This window comes from Suricata suricatta, chromosome 6 (assembly GCF_006229205.1).
Source record: "Suricata suricatta isolate VVHF042 chromosome 6, meerkat_22Aug2017_6uvM2_HiC, whole genome shotgun sequence".
Classification (NCBI taxonomy): Eukaryota; Metazoa; Chordata; class Mammalia; order Carnivora; family Herpestidae; genus Suricata; species Suricata suricatta.
Window position 1 is genome coordinate 64,073,228 of NC_043705.1, and position 20,296 is coordinate 64,093,523.

The window sequence follows — 20,296 nt, forward strand, 5'->3', positions numbered from 1 at the left end:
TTATCTTTCAATTAAAAAAAGGAAAAGGAAATGTCTTTTTTTTAAAAAAGGCATTTACCTCTATTAATATTCAGTATATAATATATGAGTGCAGATTCATCATTCATTAGATCTAGGTAGATCACAACCTAATTTACAAATTCAAAAGCGTATGTCAGATCAACTCCATTGCTCAAGGCCATGTATTCATAAGCCAGGAGTACGCACTGAATATTTCCTGTCCTTGGACTGATGTACTATAAGAATGTGTTTTCTATGAGAATTTGTTCATATATTGGATTTAACACAATTTTGCTTAGCAGTTTATAACACTTCACCTATATCCACTCATATAAAGTATATAAAGTTAAGTCAATGATCTAGAAAATTCAGGGCAAAGTAGTCTAAATCATTTGGATCTTCCTAGAGATTCTGATTTCTTTTTCTGTTAAGATTTTAATAGGTGTTTATTTATTTTTGAGAGAGGGAGAGAGAGAGCCAGCGAGAGAGAGATGGGAGGAGGGGCAGAGAGAGAGGGACACACAGGATCCGGAGCAGGCTCCAGGCTCTGAGCTGTCAGCACAGCAAAGGGCTAAACCCAGGAGCTGTAAGTTATGATCTGAACTGAAGTTAGATGTTTAACTGACTGAGCCACTCACAAGCCCCAGATTTCTTTTTAACCTGAAAAAGTAGGTAATTACTCAATAGCTTTAGCTCTAAGATGTATCTGACAGGCTATTTTTATTTGTTTGTTTTTTAGAAATCATATCCATGCTTTTTGCCCTCTGTAGTTTTTAGCAAAATGAATCAAAGCCACTCTGTACCCAAAGATAACAACAGTGTTGTCTTTTTTTCCTTTTAAACATTGCTATGCTTTACTTCAAGTGCTATGCAGTAAATTTACAGGGAAAGAAAATTTTTATTAAATTATAACTGAGAGGAGCTCATTTTTTTACATTGCAAACAAAAAATTCCTTCATGAAAGGCTATAAAACCCATATTATTTACCAGAGAGAGCTTTCCTGTCTCCCAGGTAAACACTTACAGTGTGTAGACTTGTGTAAATACGTATTTAGGAGTGGCTAAATATGGCGAGGTATTTTTAAAGGTGTATTTACAAAGCTGAATACATATATTGGCATTTTGGTACGTGGAAGTTGTATGTGCTGTTTTGCCGTCTATTCAAAATTCTAGTAGGACTCTAGTAGATATACCTTGGATAATGGGACTGAGTTTCAAAACATTTATCTTTAATCAAAATTACTAAGGACAGGTCCTTAAATCATTTCAAAAGGGTGAAAATTTCAACTAATGGAGTTCGAGTCCTCATTGCCAGTCTAACTTGAGGAAAATTGCCCAGAAATGTGGGCACCATTCGCGGAGGAACATCTTTGTTCTCTTCTGAACATCTTTGTGTATAAAATAACTGCCATTTCACATTCAGTTCAAAATATTAGCAAATAGTCAAAGATATGGCCCATTTGATGGATGGTCAACCAGGGAATTTTAATTAAGAGGGGAAATATCATTAAGATACTTTAAAAATACTTTTAACCACATGAAAATGTACGTGATAAAATCTGTTTGTTGATAATTCAACAGCAGGAAGCTTCCTATGATAATGTAGTGAAACTCTGTCCAGAGGATTCCCAGTGTCTATGTTCCTTTTTTGCTTCTTGGGAAACATGTCTGTGAGGAAAAGAATGTGATAGTAACAGAGGTTGTAGATGTGTGAAAGAGCCCTACCTTAGCTTCTGTTGTCTGCTGCACCTCAGATTGGATAAGGATCCCATTTGTTTAAAAGTCTGTTTTCAGGCGGACAAGTTGAGAGTCTAAATAGCTCTCGAGCTTGGACTATCTCAGGGGCCTTTGGCTAAGAAGTCTAAACAATGCTTCTATTTCATTTCTAATGCAGCTATTTCTAAATGCTCTCAATATCCTCCAATAATTGAAAATCTTATTATGGGAAACTATGTGGGGACAAAGATTATTCAACCAGTGAAATGATTTCTCCAGTAAAATTTGAACTGGGCTGAGATTTTTAACTTTACAGAAATATATATCATAAGCACATGTCTTTCCCCAGGTACCAACACCCAGATTTTGGTTAAACCTGCTGGGTTCTAGAACTTTAAACTTGAAAAACAAATAAATTGACAAATAACTAAAGTTTATTTAAAAATATTCTGCCAGTGCTATAAGGCCTCTGGAATGTAGAAGCTTCTAATATATGTGCTGACACAATTTTAGCTTTAACTGTGAATGGTTGCACTCTCTCCATATTATTTGCACCAGTATTTTAGACTCAGAAAAAACCACCTTTTCTGGCAAGAGACAATCCTTGTTTCAGATTTTTTTTTTAAAATATACGAGCAGGCCCCAACACCTTTGCATTACGCTTTTTATTAGTTTTATCGCATCCTTAATTTTACTCTGTGGCTAAGTATCTTATTTCCATGTAAACTTCCATTAGGAACAGAAATTGCTGACACCACATCTACTGACAGAAATGCCACAACATAAATTATGCCAAGAAAATGCCGCTTTGGGTGGGGGGCATGGCCGGGGGAACTTAGCTAGATAAAAAGCCACTGTGCTACTGCCCAGCCTGCAACCCTGTCCCGCTGACTACTGATAAAATTTATCACAGGGCCACATACGGGAAGGCAGCTTAAAGAGGCGTCCTCTGTGGTAAAACGTGTAACAGCAAAACAGCTAATGGAGCATTATTACTTTATGGGAAAGCAGTATCTCTGGAGGCTTCACTTTTGTAGCTTTAGCAAGTGTATGAATTGTTCTTCTACATGCAGAAGAGCTATATGAAGAAAAAAATGGGTTATCAGAACTCTGAGTGATGGCAATAGGCATCTCGGGGCTTACCAGTTCACCACTCTGCTCAGTGCACTTAACCAGCAAAAGGGTAAATGAGTCACAACGAAGTAAAAAACCAATCAGAATTTTCATTCTTAAAAGTATGCTAATCTATAATGCTAATGGTCTCTTTGTGGAAAAGCAAGAAGCCGTCTTGTAAATTCCTGGCTAATTGTTGTCAAAATTCAGTCCTGGCATTAGTAGGAAGTAGAAATATCCAGAATCCCCTAGCAAAAGGAATCTCATTCACCAAGATACTTAAAAACCCCATCCAAATCATTGGATGGGGCTTCTTTTTTAGGGGGTAAAATGAAACAGTGTGGCATGTTCTTTACGGTCACAGTTGAATGACTAGCCTGGTTACAAATAAAAATGATTAGGCGGGGTGATGCCTTAAATGCCAGTGGAGAACGCATTTCAAACAAGCGAAGGAGACTAATTGCTGTTGGAACGAGGAAGGGTGACGTCACCAAGATGGCGACCGAGGTTGTTCCTGACCTCCCGTCTCCTCGCGAGAACAAGTAACGAGTATTTAAGAACGAGACAGCGCTAGAACTTGGGCGTGAGGTTGAAGTGTTTCCCGCTACTCCGCAGAGACCCAGACAGACTCCGTAAGAAAGGTAGGAGAAGTGGCTACACACGTTGCCTCTCCCCAAGATTGGTGCGGCAAAACACTGACAGGTCTCAGTCTCACCTGAGCCCCCACTAGGAAAACGACTAGCATACTAGAGGATTTGCTGTTCTAATCTTCTTTGCTACACATGAGCTATATCTTAAACTTACGTAATTAGACATTCAAAGCACCACTGTATTTTGCCCCTCTTACACGGCATGTGTCTGCATGTGTCTCTACCTCTGAACTTTTGTACATTCCTACATGTTTTTTGGAGAAGTCAAGGGATTTCAGATGGACTGCCTTTGGTTAATTTAAGAGAAACCACATTGCCACCTGATGGGGTCATTCTTTGCTAAATTTGATAACAACTACAAAGCACATTGGTAATTGGTAACAACTGCAAAAGCTCAACTTCAAGCAAAGAACCTCACATAAGTCTTTTTTTATTTTTTGTCGGTTCTTATTCCATGTTTATAAACCCCTTTTGATAGCTGCTTGTGTACCTAGCCTCTACAGTTTCTTGGGTTAATATTTTATGTTTATTACTTGAAGTTTAAAGCATATATTCCTAAAAATATCTCATTCAAGCTTAAGGGAAATTATTTTAATATCTAAATCAACAGGATTTGGTGATAACAATTGTTACTGTTTATTGAATACCTAATATATGCTGGGCACCGTTGAGGAGCCCTCAATGCATTAACTCATTTAGTTCTCCAAAAACTCTAAGAAAATAATTATTACTTTCTTCATTTTAGGAAACTGGAGTTTGAGGTTTAGAGAAGTTGGTACTTTAGTCCAGCTTACATAGCTAGTAGACTCATTCATTGGAATACAGTATTTTGGGTTTTATGTAGATGATGGTTTTTTTCAAGATAAAATTGCAAACTTATGGACAGCATAAAACAGATAATTTTACTTTGTCTTTCATGGGCATGATGAATAGCATAAGAGTATATGGAGGTATGGGCTGTATGTTGCCTTTTACTTTTAACAGAGGGACATCCAGAAAGTCCCTTACCCTCTTCGGGCCTCAAGTGCCTCAGATAGGAGAAATAATCCTTTTGCAGTGTGAAGACAGAGGGATGGATCAATTGGTCCTTATAGATTTTTTCTGGGTTTTAAGATGCTGCTGACAAAATGACAAAGAATAATGGTCATAGCTGTCAGGATACAGAGCCAAGCCACCCAAAATCTACCTGGTCTTTCTACTATAGTCAACAATATAATGTTAAAATAACAGGTGCTTTATATAAATCGACAAAGCAAGCTAGAAGGGAAATAGGTAGTGAACCTGCAAAGAACACTCATTATGATGGCATCAGCATCAGCTGACTCTGTAGTCTTCATCAATGTGCTCACCAGGTGCCTTTGAGAATCTCTGTTTAGAATATGGAAGAAGAAATTGATGATGGAACATGTAGCTTCTGTGAGCCAAAATGGATTATTAGTTGTCTTTAATGAGTGAGGAATGTAGACTTCAGGGTACCTGATTTCTAGTTGAGTGGACTGTTTCTGGAAGAAGAAAAAAAGAGTCTTCATTCATGCCAACTTTTATTGCAAAAACTAAAGCTAATTTAGGATATGGAAGAAAGGTTCTGATAGGTAAGATTGATGGTTATTACTGAGAAAGCACAAAGGAGATGTATCTTTCACTAACGGAAGAGGCAGTTGAGACTAGGAGGCAGGAAAACTAGATAGCAATTCCTCATTTATCAAGAATGAACATGTAAACTTGGTCCCCCCGCCCCCCAATTCTTCTGTTTGTTGTGTTCTTTTCTATTCCTTGTTATCTGGTCCTGAGACCCAAGACTTCAGTCTTTTATGAGCCAGAAAAGAAAGGGAATTGGGAATAGAGTGGAAACAAGCTTAGTGAGGATTTCTGATTATAGAATGAAAATGGTGTAGGAGGTCATTTCTATCTGGTCCTCATAATAACCCTTGAAATCAAGGAAGGGCAGTACAAGTAGATTTTCTCTGTGTTGTGGGTAGTGGGAGTTAATATAAGGCAGTGTCCACTGGGTCATTATGCTTGAATCTAATGACAATTGTCTGAATCAAAGGATTTATGTACACATATCACTAGATCACATAACCACAGTGACATTTACAAATATTTTACCTTTGAGAGAGGACAGATTAGGAAAAATAGAAAAGAGGGGAGAAGTGGTTAAAAACAATGTATAAAAAACACAGTAGTAGAAAAATAGAAAGAAATCACAGAGGTGCTTCCTAGTTATTACATTCACAATTTCCTATTATTTCATGACTTTTTTTCTTTCTTTAGACTAATCCTTGTGAGCATCCCATTTACACTACATTCTGGAAATAGAAAGGAGGAAAGCCTCCTTCTCTCCCAACCTGCCTCTTACCTTTTACTATTCTGTGAATTTGACCCATTTATTACTTGGAAGGTATGGTTTCTTATTTGGAAACTTAAAGGATCTTATGTAAGCAAACCGCAGTCAGCACAGGGGAGCCCTCACATCATCTGTCTTACTCTTCCTTTAATTTGGGAAAGATAACCTTTGAAAATCAGGTGCCTAATGCTAAAATAAGGCCTCTGGCCACGCACAGGGCTATAGCTCCTAAGGTGTCTCTTGTCAGCAGAGGATGGCACTGTAACCTCTTTTTGAGGTGACAGGGTAGGCTTCATGTTTAGTAGAATGGTGAGGTTGGGAGGAGTGCCTCAGGAATCTCAGGGTTGTCCTAGGGACAGCGTGACCTCATTTTAACATGGCCAGTGTATCACAGTAGAATATTGAAAGCAAGCTTATTTTCTTCCAAAATTTTGGCTCGTGTAAGTATTATTATGCCTTTTGTGGTTCAAAACAAATCATTGTCTTTCCCAATTTCATATTACTTGTGTTCAGTGTCCCTTAAATTCTTCATATGGGGAGGGGTGAATGGAGTGTCTTGGCTAGTCAACCTGGCAATAAAGTTCATGGGACTGTCACTGGGAAATTCAATTATGGAAAATAGGCAGTTGTGGCCAAAAAAAAAAAAAATCTTGAGGCAACTGTACACATTATTGGTTTTCTTTTCTGGATATGAATTTTTTTAAATTAAGAGACAGAAAACAGACTATCAAATTGAATATTATAATTGAATGATGGTTTCCTAAACTTTCCAAAAACTGTTGGCCTATCATAATTTTAACAATTTCACTTAGGTATCCTTTTTTTCCACTTTTCTTTCTTTTTAATTTTTAGCTCCAGAGATCACTGTTTCTAAATCTGGTTTGAAAAGAGGTTTTCTAATTATAATTATGCTCTCACTCATACCGTGTTAAAACTTACTTATACTAGAGTAGTAAATTCTGAAAATAGCAAATACTTTAATGTGGTTTCTCATCCAACAATAGTTTATAATAAGGTACTAACAGATGATGAATGTGGCTATGCAATATTCTCTAGATATTTGGAAATAAAAAAATATGAAGGAATTTCTTCTCTTCACACGAATCAGTGGTATTTCATCCATACTAAGAAATTTCAACTTGTGTGACAGTTGGTCATTTAACTAATTTCAGTCGGTGGAGCAAATTGACAGAACAGATCCTGGCTTCCTAAATGTTTCTGGAAGGACAGCTCTCTAAACGGATAATGCATAGGTATTTCATAAAGACATACAAACAATGTAAAACTCAGTGTTCAAGATTTCAGTTATTTTGGTGGATCCTTTGGGAGAACTTTGTTGGAAGGATATTTGGAGTAGCTCCAGGCAGGGTTACACTTGTTTCAGGCTTAAGGAGCAACAATAGTGCACTGTTTTCAAAACTCATGGAGATGGTACATTGGAAAGAAGTTTTTCATGTTGCTATCACTGCTATTTGAACACATTGGATTTTTTAAAAGAATTTCTCCACAAGCCATTTGTTATCTTGAGAGTCGGTCTGTAATTTGGGTAATATTCACCACATAGCTTGAACCTGATAAGCAGAGACAATCTGCCCAGACAAAACTATCTTTGAAAATCCGTGGTATTGCTAGGAAGAGTTATCTACACTCCCTATCTATATTCTTTCACTTCCCACTCAAGTCCTCAACCTGTTTCAATTTCTGGCTCAATCACTTACTAGCTATGTAACATTGGACAAATTGTCTCTTCTGTGTGTCTCCATTTTCTCATCTTGAAAAAACCAAAACAGTACCTACCCCATGATGTTGTTATAAGTGAATGAGTGTGCATATGTGTAAAGACATACATACATATATATGTATATACACATATATGTATTTTTATATATGTTAATAGTTTATCTTCTGTGTCACCAAACAGTCTCTACAAGAGTAGATAGCTCTTAAATCCTTTCCTTGGATAACTTGTAATTCTTCTGCTTTTTTTGTTTGACATACTTGACTTCTCAACCATATTGGATGCTATCAAGCACTCCCTCTTTTTCTTCCCTCTCTTCTCATTTCTGTCAAGTTTTCTCTGCAATCTCTTCTATAGTCCTTTTTGAGTTCTTTTTTTCTTCTCATTCTCTAAAGGTTAGGCTGTATCAGGGCTTCAGCTTTTGTCACTTAGCTCTTCTCGTTCTACCCATTTCCCCTGACCAGTTTTGGTTTTAGGATATGATTTATTATGGAACCTGTAAGCCAATGATTTCCAAATTTCTATTTCTAGCCTAGACCTCACTCCTGAGCACTAGACATCTATATCCACTTGCCTACTAAGCATCCCGATGTATGTCACATTCCACATGTTGAAAATTGGACTTGTCATCTTCCTAGTCTCATGTCTATTCCCCCACCCTGCCAGCCTATTAAATGGTACCATCATTTAGTCAGTTGCTCATTAATCCTGAGGGTTTTATTTGTTTCTTTCATTCCTTCCTCTGTTCACCACATACAGTATGAGATCTTATATATTTTTCATCTTAAATAGCTCTGTAATCTTATTTTATCTCAACTGTCCCCAGTCTGATTTGCCTGATCTACTACAACAACCTTATAGGTGGTCTCCCTGCCTCTAATTCTGTTTTCAAGTCTCTACGTAAGAGATAGCATATGATTCTACATAGCGAATCTAATTATGTTCTTCTCCAGCTTGAAAATACTCAGTTTCCTTGACATGGTGTATAAGGGCATGTATGAACTGGCCTGTGCTTTTCTCTCCAATTTTCACATCTCCATAGAATCCATGCCTCCCTACCTCTGGTGTTTTGTACATGCTGTTTCTCCTGCCTCAGACAGTTCTCTAATTTCCCCACCTTTCCCTCTTCAGTCGATAATTATATTTTAGGTCTTAGCTTAGATTTTATTTCTTCCAGGAAGCAAAGAATTGATTTGTCTAAATCATTTCTCTTGCTGTTTCTCATGCGATCCCTTTACCTTTTTTAGAAAAAAATCATAACATGTATTATACTGTTTTGTAATTGTCCATTTACCTCTGTGACCCTATTAGATTTAAATTCCAACAGGATTATGTCCATACTTTTCAAGGTTATATCCTTAGCATGTAGCTTACTTAATGTTGGGCATTTAGAATGTATAGGATAAAAATCTATAAGTGCAGGCCATTTGGGTGGCTCAGTCAGTTAAGTGTTTGACTCTTGATTTCGGGTCAGGTTCTGATCTCACATTTGCTGGGACTGAGCCCTGTGTCAGGCTCCACTCTGACAGTGCAGAGCCTGCTTGTAATTCTCTCTCTTCCTCTCTGCCCCATCCCCTGCTTGTGCTCTGTCTAACTCTCAAAATAAATAAACTAACTTAATACATATATATTGTATTATATATATATATATATATATATATATATATATATATATATATATGAGGGTATATTAAGTTATGGCATTCCAGCAAGAATAGTGAGAAATGGGTCAAAGTTCATCATTTGCTTTTTTCTTTAAAGAGGAAGTAGAGAATTTCATTAAAACATCAGTACAAATAAACCAAGAGCAATCTAGGAGTAAGATTTTGAGGCACAGGATTATGTGACCTTGAGATGGTGCCCCATTTGATGCCATCACAACATAATTTAATCTGGTATCAGTTTTACCACAAATTTTTAGGTGTTGAGAAACAACCCAAGACTTGTATGTCTGTGATCATGCATGTTGTATTTTATTCAGTCAATTTATTTTACTAAGCATAGTTCTAAAGGCTTCATTCACCTTATTATAGTTTGAGGGGAGCATTTTTCTCACTTCTCTGTGAGTTTTTTTATATATGGATTTTTACATTATATGGCCTATTTTTTTAAGCCTATGTTTTAAAATGATTATTCATCCTTTTTCCAACTACTTCACGAAGTGAAAACGTTTATTTGATAAATTCCAAATTCCATTTGTAGTAGTAGTATTAGTAGTTTTCTGTTTGGTAATTTTATTATTTTAGTTGGTCTGATCCCAGTGCCCCACCCACTCCCCTCTCCGCTTTTCTAACTACTAATATGGAAAAGCATCTTTACTCCAGTATTTTAAAAGATACTTAATTCAGAGACTCCTCTACCTAGCTATTTGTTTCATCTTCTCCTTCTATTGAACTTAGTTATCAGAGGAGACAGACTATTTTTAACATAGTAAATATATACTTAAAGTTTACAGACTAAATTTTTTCCCACTGTGCAGATGGTTTCGTCCTCAAACCTTTTTGTTGGTCAGGTTTTCTACCCCAAAATTTTTACTGAGAAGTAAAGGATTCGGTCAGTTCTGCTGGACATATTGTATAATTTAAGAAAATTTTAAGGTTGTGGACCTTATATATAATCCTTGATACATACACACACACACACACACACACACACACACTATGTATTCTTTTTTTCTAAATTTCTGGTATATATACTATGCATACATAATGAATATTTATACTGTGTATATGATACAAACCATAAATGCTATGTTTATGTGGACATACATATAGCATATTCCCTCCAATTTATACTTATTAATAAATTGATATTCTTAATTAAATAGTGTAGTTCCTTTAGAAAAGTTGGCAATAAAATCGTATCTCCAAAAGAATATTATTTATAATTTATATTATATTATATTTATATTATATTATGTTTAGAGAACACCAAGCTGATAAGTTCAGTACAGTAAAGAAACAGAATTTTCAGTATAATATATATTAAAATTTCCTTCCAGGAAAGGAAAATGTACAATTAAAACATTGAATTATAACTGTCCATCTCTCTCCTCTATCATGTGGCCCAAATATTATTTTTAAGTCACAAAGCATTAGTTGGCATTTCTTGGATAGATCACATATTTTTGTAGCTCAGTAGCATTGTAAATGAGGATTTTGTTATCTGATAATCTCCTACTCATACCTTGAGATTTTCCTTCAATGTCTTTTACCCTATGAAGTGATATGTTTAGCTCCTAGGATTCTTTGCACATTGTCTGTATTATTTTCTTACCACAGTGTGTCACTTTCTTAGTTCACTTTTCTGTCTTCCCCATTAGGGCCAATGTACTTTTAGGCATTACAGGCAGAACCTGGGCAAAAAGGTCTGGGAATCTGGAAAGTACATATAATTGGCTATAGGTTATGAAAAAAAAACTACATAAAAATTAACGACTATGAAAATACCCATAAAAATAATCTCAAGTGAATGTAATTCAACTCATATGTAGTTATGTGAATTATATTAAATTTGAAATGTGAAAACATTTTAATGATTTATGAAGTTAGGTGGATTTAGAAAACTCTGAATGATTAGAGCCTAAGAAGGCCTTAAGTTGCCTCTCCAACCCCACTACATTTTGGGAGTAAGAATTGTGTTCACTTGATTTTATAATTTTAAAGGCCAGTGGCAGTGACTGGTATGTAGCATATACCTAAATACCAGTGATGAAATTCCTGGAAATTACAAACAGTCTTTAAGTATTATCTGGCTGAATAAAAATCTATATTAAAAGAATATTGCCCAAGAAGCATTGTATCATAGTGATTAAGACCATGGCATTGAAGTTCACCAAATTCGGTTTGAGTTGTGGTTCTGTCTCTCATTGGAGGACTGACTTAGGGTGAGTCTTATTTCTCTCTATTCTCTCCTCCATCAAAGGGGATAATGGTAGTAACTGTCTCTTAGGATTTTCACAAAGATTAAATGAGATAATATACATTGAACACTTAGCAAGGTGCATGCCATCAGGAAAAGTTCTGATATAAATTGAGTTATTATTACTATAAACTAGGCATAGGCAGCTTTAACATAAATGACTACATCTATCATATTTAAATCTTTAAATAGCTTTCACTCTTGTTTGCTAAATTTCAGGAGAATAGACATAAAAGAGGTCACAATGTACAGTTTTTTCTAAATTCTCAATTCTTACAAGCAACAGATTGTAAAAAAATGCTGGAAAAAGTCAGATTTTGAGGCTCTATGTAAATTAAAAAAAAAGAGATGGTGATAAAAGCTTTCTTATTCTCAAGATAACATGCATGAAAACAATTTGTGATTCAGGATAGCAATACGGGTATGTCTTTAAGCCAACTAACTCTTTGCGACACATTGTCCTTGCTTTCTAAAGTAGGCCTCATCTCACTTTTAATGTGTGAAAGGAGAGATTATTCAACACAGTGGTAGACACATTTTTGTTCTCAAGAACACTGCGATATCATTAATCTTCTGGCACGCCTGCAAAGGAGGGTTATGTGAATGCTAGTCTTTTGCAAGGCTATAAATAAAGTTTAAAGAGAGAAAGAGACAGAAAGAAAAGATGTTTTCCTGAAGCTTCTATTGCCACAGTACGGACCACATTAAGGGTGCAATAACTTACCAGTAATAACACTTTTAAAATCCTCTTTATGGGTTTTCAACATCTGTCTAGAAAAATCCAGGCTAAAAATAGAATCTGATCTTGTGTAACACAGCTTTCTGAAATTGGGCTATCCTAAACCCTCTATTCATTGAGTAGTCACATATGACTATTTTAGAGCCATATTTCTGGGAATAGCAATGCTTTATCATGTATATCACACGCTTAGCACTCCAGAAGATACGTTCATGTATTAGGGTGTGTGTGTGTGTGTGTGTGTGTGTGTGTGTGTGTGTGTGTGAGTGAGTGAGAAGTGGTTCCTCATGGATGGAAAAGCTGCAGTAAAAATAATTTTTTGCCCCTTTTGCGTTTGAAATGTAAAGCCAAAAAATGGATGTACAAAGTGTCCCCTTTTTTCTATGTTAGGAATTTCATTGTATTTCTTGTCTAATAGACCCAAATTTTATCATTACCCGTGTTTAAAGGTTGAGTCACATTTGGTTTTATTTGAGAGTACTCTCAGGAATAATGCTTGCATGCTAAATGCTGTTAGAGCATGCTCATGGATTATTATTATTACGCATAATATGGACTTAATTTTCCCATCTACAATAGATGGTAGCAGTTTTTGGTTCTAGCAGAAACAATCTTTCTGATGTTTCTTCAGTGGCAAAACTCCTGCTGACTTCATGAGAAGATCAGGTACAAACCAATTAACATGCCACAGATTGTTGTTTCTAGCTGGTTTTTATTCTAATCCATAGATCCAAAAACTAAAAAAATAATTAACAATAAACTCACTGGCTTGAACTCTAGTCATGTGTTACCCTGTACTCCTAGAAGATTTTTTTCGTGATGTTTTCAAATTTGGGACTTCCAAACAGTTTGTGTGTGACAAATTAAAGACGCTACAATTAGAACCTTTTGGCTATTCAGTTTTCAGGAGATATGTGTTGCTAATTAAGAACCAACATCTCTGGCACTTTCTTGAGTGAGAAAAACTTTAATTTTGGGACAGTCCATGGATATTGCACACATCATAAGAGGGCCTTTCATGGCTTTTTGTGATGCCCTCCGAATTTCAGAGGCTTCATCTGGGGACTTGTGATGAGAGTCACTTCTCTACTGATCTCTGCATGTGGCTCCTCTCTCACACAGCCCGCATCTGGGGAGCTCATTACGTACTGTAACATATTAGTATGTGACAGGCAGTTTGAATTCCTCACCCAAGAAGTACACAAGTGAATTTCTATGCCATTTACTGAAAGGGCTAGAAAACAGGCCTGGATCGTCTCTTTAAGACGGAGAGTAGAGTCCTTGGGAAACAGCATGGCCTTTGGAAACCAAGTCTTGACCATCATGAAGACAGTGGTGTTAGTTTACAATCTTTAATAAGGTTTCAAAATTCACTGCACGTGTAGACCTAGGGAGTCTATCGTATCTATGATTTTCAGAAGAAAATCAGAGGAAGAGGAAAATAAATTAGTAAAGAACATTTGTGAAGTTCTGATTATATATGCTTAAATATGTAATTGTCTCATTTATTACTTAAAATAGTTTCATGAAGTGTATGTTAATTAGATAGTGAGGGAAGCACACTATTGAAACAGGTTGGGTAACTCATCTGTGTCCTCACAATTACTGGGGAGTAGAGATAGGACTTTAATCCAAATGATTCCAGTTCTAAAGTTTGCATATTTTACTCAACAGGGGTCAACAGGATTGACCCAGGATCCAATGGGGAACAAAGAGCTTTCATTTGCTTTGTCCCTCCCTCCCCCTCAACAACCTCCTCTCGCTTTTGGCCATTCCTATGCCTAGCTACTATCTCGTTCTCCTAGGTTTTGTTTTGTCCATATCTTTGTCCACTCCAATCATCATGTTAACTGAAAATGCTACCAGCTAATTATACTTCTTTAATAAGTGTTTGCATTTTGGTAAAAGCCTAATACATTAAAATGCCTTTAAGACAAAAAAGAATATACTTCAGACACATGACTGCTGGAGAATGTTGGGGGACATATTTGGGCTAAAAGACTTTGTTCTCAGAAAAGCACTTGAAGCCTAGGGAAATCAGTGTTTTTACCTTAAATATTTTGATACACAAAATCAGCCAAAAATGAACTGCAAGAGCAGATATGAAGGCAAAGGAAGTCACACTATAACTTAAGTGGAGAAATGTGCTCAGGGCACAGAAGAATAGCTCCTGTGCTTCGTGGCATCAGGGTGTTCCCTGAGGTTCTGAACTGATAAAATTAATCTTGGGTTCTCTTCCCCTGTTTCCATTATCGAATTCCACTGGAAAGACAGAGTGGGAAGAACAAGGCCTCCGAACACTTAGGATTACCTTTTTTCTCACTCCCCTTGAGTAAAGCTGCTTCCTACTCAAGAGGCTGGGTCTGTTGGCCCTTACTAGGAGAGCTGCAGCTCAGCTTGAGACAACATCATCCCTGCTAGTGATGATACACAGCTCTTTCTCTTAAAACTAATATTTGCAGATATAGAATGTTAGGGAATTTTAATGCAAACCTGGTTTTCAAATGTGTAGAGAAAAAAATGTCAAGAAATAATAAAATAATTTTGAAAACATTCATAAAAGACAGCAGAAAAAATTGTCCATAATCTCACTACCCTACTATACAAGTTGGTATATTTTGTAAACTTTCAAGCACTTTTTTCATGAATATTTATTAACATAATTGTAGCCATAACTCATGTTTTTAAAGTTTGCTTTCTTTTTCCATATTATGACATAGTCATCTTCTGTGCCACTAAGCAGTCTTCATTAGGCTAATTTTTTTTTTCCAGAGCGGTTGGGCTATCCATTTTCAAATGTATTCTCTTGTACATCTAAGTGTATGGATACCCTCCTTGTAGGCCTTGAATAAATGCTAATATAGTCCAGCTACAGATTGTAAATGTTACTTAGGTATATAGGTCTGCATTGTAGCTCTCGGGGGATTGTTAACATCATCACATTTTTAGGTGTATCATAAATTTCCCATTTAATTATAGTTTATAAAGTGGTTTTTATCAACGTTAGTGTCTAGAAAGAACAAATATAATTGTCATAAAACAAGTAAATAATCATTGTGTTCAGATACTTTTGAAGATTGTTTAGATTGCTGTTCTACATATTTTCTGAGAATTTCTTTTACACCAAAGAATGTCTTTGGGCTATTTGCAGCTGTTGTGGCCTGGCTTTACCCCATTAGAGGCGATCTGTGGGAAGAGACGGAGACAAATTGTGACACTGTCCCTTATCAAAGGACCACACAGTTGTTCGCCACTTTGACTCCATGATGGATAGTTATCTTGAGGTTTGACGGATGTAAGGCTGAAAGTTTAGAGGAAAACACTGCAGAAGCCCGGTAGCTCTTTGCTATTGAACACTTAACTTGATAACGTGGGGTTAATCAATCTTCTCTATTGTTTTTAGCTTCAATTCTGTTTTCTTCAAGCTTCATTTTTTTCCCACCTCATCAGACTGGTCTGCCGAAAAAAATCTAGGTGGAGAAAAGGCAAAAGCAACTCTTTTACACATTACTGATTTCATCAAACATTCTTCTGTTGTCCTCAATGCATGTATTGGAGACAGAAAAACACATATTCATTGCATATGTGTTTTGTTCAAAGTTTTAACTTGAATGGTTGGAGAAAGCAGTTAGGTCTTTATGATCAAAAGTTGAATAATTGTCTCGAAGAAAGACATCTTCTTTAAGTATTTTGGGTTTTTTTTTTTTTAGAACAAAATATTACTGATTATTGGTCATTTCACTTTCCATGTTTCCTTAGTATTTCCCGTAGTTCAGTGATGTGCAGCTATTCGATATTTTACTGAACTAATGATTTACTTCAATATCTAAATATGGTGAATCCTTGTGTAATTGCAAATGGTTGATGAATTGTTATAAGGCCTGCTGGTCCTGCCAGGCCTGAATTCCTCAAGCAAAGAAGAGTAGAGGGGAAAAGCCCCTCTGCTTTTCATGAAGTTGTGTTACCCCAAATAGCGCGTGGGGTAAAAGAGTCAGAAATCTTTTGTCAGCTTTATCGAGATGTAACACATATAATAAAATCACCAATGTTAAGACTGCAATTTGATGAATACAGTCATGTTACCACTACTATAATCATGATACAGAACGTTTCTGTTACCACTCAGAAGTTCCACTGTGGTCCTTCGTAGTCAGTACCTTCCCTGTATCTCCTGGTCCCTGTCACTCACTGACATACACAGATCCCTTCACAAAAGTACACATCCCCTGTGCCGAGGCCACGCCAGTCGTCTCTCTATTGTTCCTATTGTTGTATGTGTGCTGCCAAAGCGATTACCAACCTGTTTTTAAAAGTAAGTTACGAATAAGCCTTTTATAGCATTGCTTTATTAAATCTCTTAAGACATTATTTCTGATAGTCAATTAGAACTGTATTGTTAGCCCTTTTGGGAAAGAAAAGTCAGCAAACTCCCCAGTTCTGTGCCATGCAGCCGCATAACACTATGCTTGAGATTCTAAATAGTCTCATGTCTAACTCATACTTTTTTTTGGAAGCACTGAAGAGTTAATTGATGATTAGCTTTTCTTTTAATCATGTAGTATTTTATTACTTTAAGAGTACTTTTGTTGCTGAGCTTTTGAAGCAAAAAGTTGGTTGACTCTATGCCTCAGTTAACCACTTTGCTATATTAAAACAATAAAGTCCTAAGTCTCTAACAGTTGTTGAGATATATTTTTAAGCGTGAAAGAGAAAAAGCAATTTAATTTACTCTTCTGGTTTGGCAAATGACTAAAAAGGAGGGAACCATAAGTGCTGAAAATTGCTGTATATACCCTTGGCTGTCATTTTTTTTCCATTATAAGGGAAGAGATATTAAGCATATGAACACTGTTCCTCGTGCACAAATATAAAGCATTCTTACTGTTGGGCACTGTCCGTACACATACAGTGTGTGGATAATTTTTGCCATAGTGGATATACCATTTCAATTATTAGATTGAAGGCTTTTTTTCCAAACTAAAAAATGGGTGAAGCTAGAATATATGTATGTGCCCCAAAAATTTGGAAATGGGTTAGAATCTGCTATAAATATTATGTTGTACTTATATCTTAAGTCTGATGGCATCTTTTTGTCATTCATAGTCATTTGCATTTGGTTGTTTTAGAGAGGTTTGCTAAGATGCTATGAAAATACTAATTTATCAATATTAAAGTACTAGTAAGACAGATATTTTACAGTGTGGACCTCACAACAAATCAAAAGATACATTGCATGCAAGACTCAAATTATTTAGTTAAAGATATAGATTACTTATAGAATGGAAGCAATTATTTTTGAAGAAAATATGTTAACTTCTGTACATTTTTTAATTTTACTTTTGCCTTTCACTGTTTTTAAGCTACATCTTCCAAGGAACCCGTGGAAAACGACATTCTCTCCTTGGCAAGTACAAGTAGATGTCAGTTATACGAGATTGAGAACCTATACTACCTTTTCTGAAGTAATTTGGAAAAGGGGTGAAATTTAATTTGCACTGTTCTTTGTTTACATATTCTGGCAAAGCTTGCTCCCTGAACTTCAAATCTCTAAATTCACGGTTCCTAGTGATTTGAGACTAATAAGCTCAAAGCATTTGGGAACCCCAGAGAAAGCGTATTCCTATCATTTTCCCATTAAAAAGCAAGAGCCCTAAGGGATATGGTTTTATGCTGATAAATGTTGGATAAATACCTGAACTTCTGGGCATATTTGAACCTACATTATGAATCACACACAGTTCTGTCAACTCTGCTTAGGGACCAGAGGATTTCGTTTTTCATCCGTTTGCCTGTCTTTTCCGGACGCTCTTTTGTCTTTGCTTTAAGCACCTCTAAACTCAGTGGCGCACCCTGTAATCAAGCGCAGTCTTGTAAAGAAATGAAAAGCTGGAAAGTTGAACATGACTGTTAATATTTTAGGCAACACCTGCCCTTCATAATAGCACTCAGCCACTCAGATCCGCAGGATGGGTGTGACCTATGTCTGCTCTGTCACACTGTCTTTCCTAAACCGAGGGGGTGTGCCTGTGGTTTACTGCTGCCACATGGCTGGCATTGTTATTTCATCATCTAGAGCCCGTTCTTATTTCCCTCTTAGCCCCTAAAACCTTCGTCCCTGCATGTTTTCCTTCCTTTAACTCTGACTCTCTAACAGCTGAACTACATAAATGCCAAGTAGCAACATGAATTCCTAAACAGAAGCTGCCATAAAACAACGCTGCTCCAACCAAGAAACACACATGTAGAGGCCCATGACTGACAGGGCTCAAAAGGCAGGTTTTTGTAAATGACAAGTGTGAAGTTCTTATTGTTGCTGTAGTCGATGGAAGCTCATATTTACACAAAAAAAATTCATTCACATTTCAGAACAATTCAGTGTAACTGGCAGCTTGGGAAAGAAAAGATTTAAAATCTCTTACAGATGAAGAAGACAGGAGTAGTACAGAATCCAAAGCATTCTCTCACTTTGGAATATGTTAGCATCTTTTGATTGGGTTTAAAACTAGGATTTTGGAGCAGCAGCAGGAAAAGTTGAAATTATAAATTATTTTTGTTAGGAAAAGGGAAGAATAAGAATGAAAAGAAGAGCTGTTCATCTTTTATTTATTCTAAGCATAATTCCATTCAGTGTTAATTAAGTAAAAGTCTAAAGAAGTACATTATCCTTTTGTATATACTTGTTGTCATTACGACTGAAAGATCTATGGTTATCTAGAAATACAGGAAGGAAATATTGTGTGATGTCAATCTGCTGTATGTGATCAGTGTTACAATAATTGCTAATGAAATGCCATGAAATATTTAATTTGAACATTCCGTTTCATCAGTTAGAATAATGTTATAAGATAGCTTAAACAACAGGACATTATTGCGTATGTGTCCTAAAATGGACCAATGGTAGAAATACTCTGGCTTCTACTGTATTTTTTCCACTATGGTTAATAAACCACTCAAATAACAAAAAACGTAATAAACTGAAAGAAATTTTGGAAAGTACCAAATCCAAACCTTTCATACTATCTTTGAGAAAATAGGCTCACGGAGAATAAATACCTTTTCCTTTAGTGTGACACTGTCACCAGTTGATCATCAGATTTCTTTCTTCTTTGTCTCTTGCAGTTGGGTATGGCCTCGTGACTAAGTTCTACTTGGTAAAATGTGAGCATACGTAATGTGCTTTGCTACCAGACTGGGCTCAGTAGAAACTTTCTGCTGCATTCTCCAGGCTCTTTCCCTTCTACTGACCCAAAGTGAAGGGCCCAGAGGCCCTATGCTGTCATGTAGTTTAAAGAGAAGGAAGGAAGCCTGGATCTCTGAATCCTTGTGGAGAATGCAGCTACACCACAGGTGTGTTAGATGAGTGAGGAGTCAACTTACTACGCCATTGGAGTTTTGAAGTATACCTAATAAATTAATTAGTGTTGGTTTAACAACCACAAAATACGTACTTATTAGCAAAACAGGCTTTTCCTTTTTTTGTCAAGGAAGTGAAATAAGAGACTTAAAAGTAGCTGTCACAGTCAGAGAAGGAATACTTCTGCCAGTGGCCTGATTGTCAACATTGTCTTGGAATGACAAGTTTCATTCTTCATCTTTTTCTGTTAGCACCACATGATTTCAAGCGTTCCTTTTTTTCTAGTGTCAATATTATGACATTATATTGGACTTTTCATCATTTGAAATTTGATTATAGCCAGGACATCTTAACTGGTATCTGGGTCCTTAGTAGTGGGTCTCTCTCCTAATTCTCAACATGTACTGACATAAGAACAATCCTGCTCAGAAAGTCTCTATTGAGTCTTTATTGTCTAAAGTTGAGGTAAGGAACTGAGGACCTTGGGATGCATATGATCTTTAGATAGCTTTTGCTTAGCTGATGAGATGTGCCTTTTTAAAAAATTTTATTGTCAGTACTTTAAAATTGAGATCATAAAAACCCAGATTTCTGGCTTTTCTTGATAAATAAATGATCTAGCAGAGTGGGTGACATTCTTACAGGGAAGCCATCAACTGGAGTAAGGCAGGTACTTGAGAGTTTTTCCAGAGGCCCGCCTGGATTAGTTGTGATTCTC

At 36.3% G+C, this 20,296-nt stretch overlaps 1 long non-coding RNA gene across 1 annotated transcript in view; it reads left to right on the forward strand.

The window, feature by feature from the left end:
- The first annotated feature begins 3,399 nt into the window (after window positions 1–3,399).
- LOC115294614 overlaps window positions 3,400–20,296 on the forward strand; it is a 273,223-nt gene continuing 256,326 nt past the window's right edge. The window contains exon 1 of the long non-coding RNA XR_003909993.1: window positions 3,400–3,470. This is a non-coding gene — a long non-coding RNA (uncharacterized LOC115294614). The remainder of the gene's footprint in view (window positions 3,471–20,296) is intronic.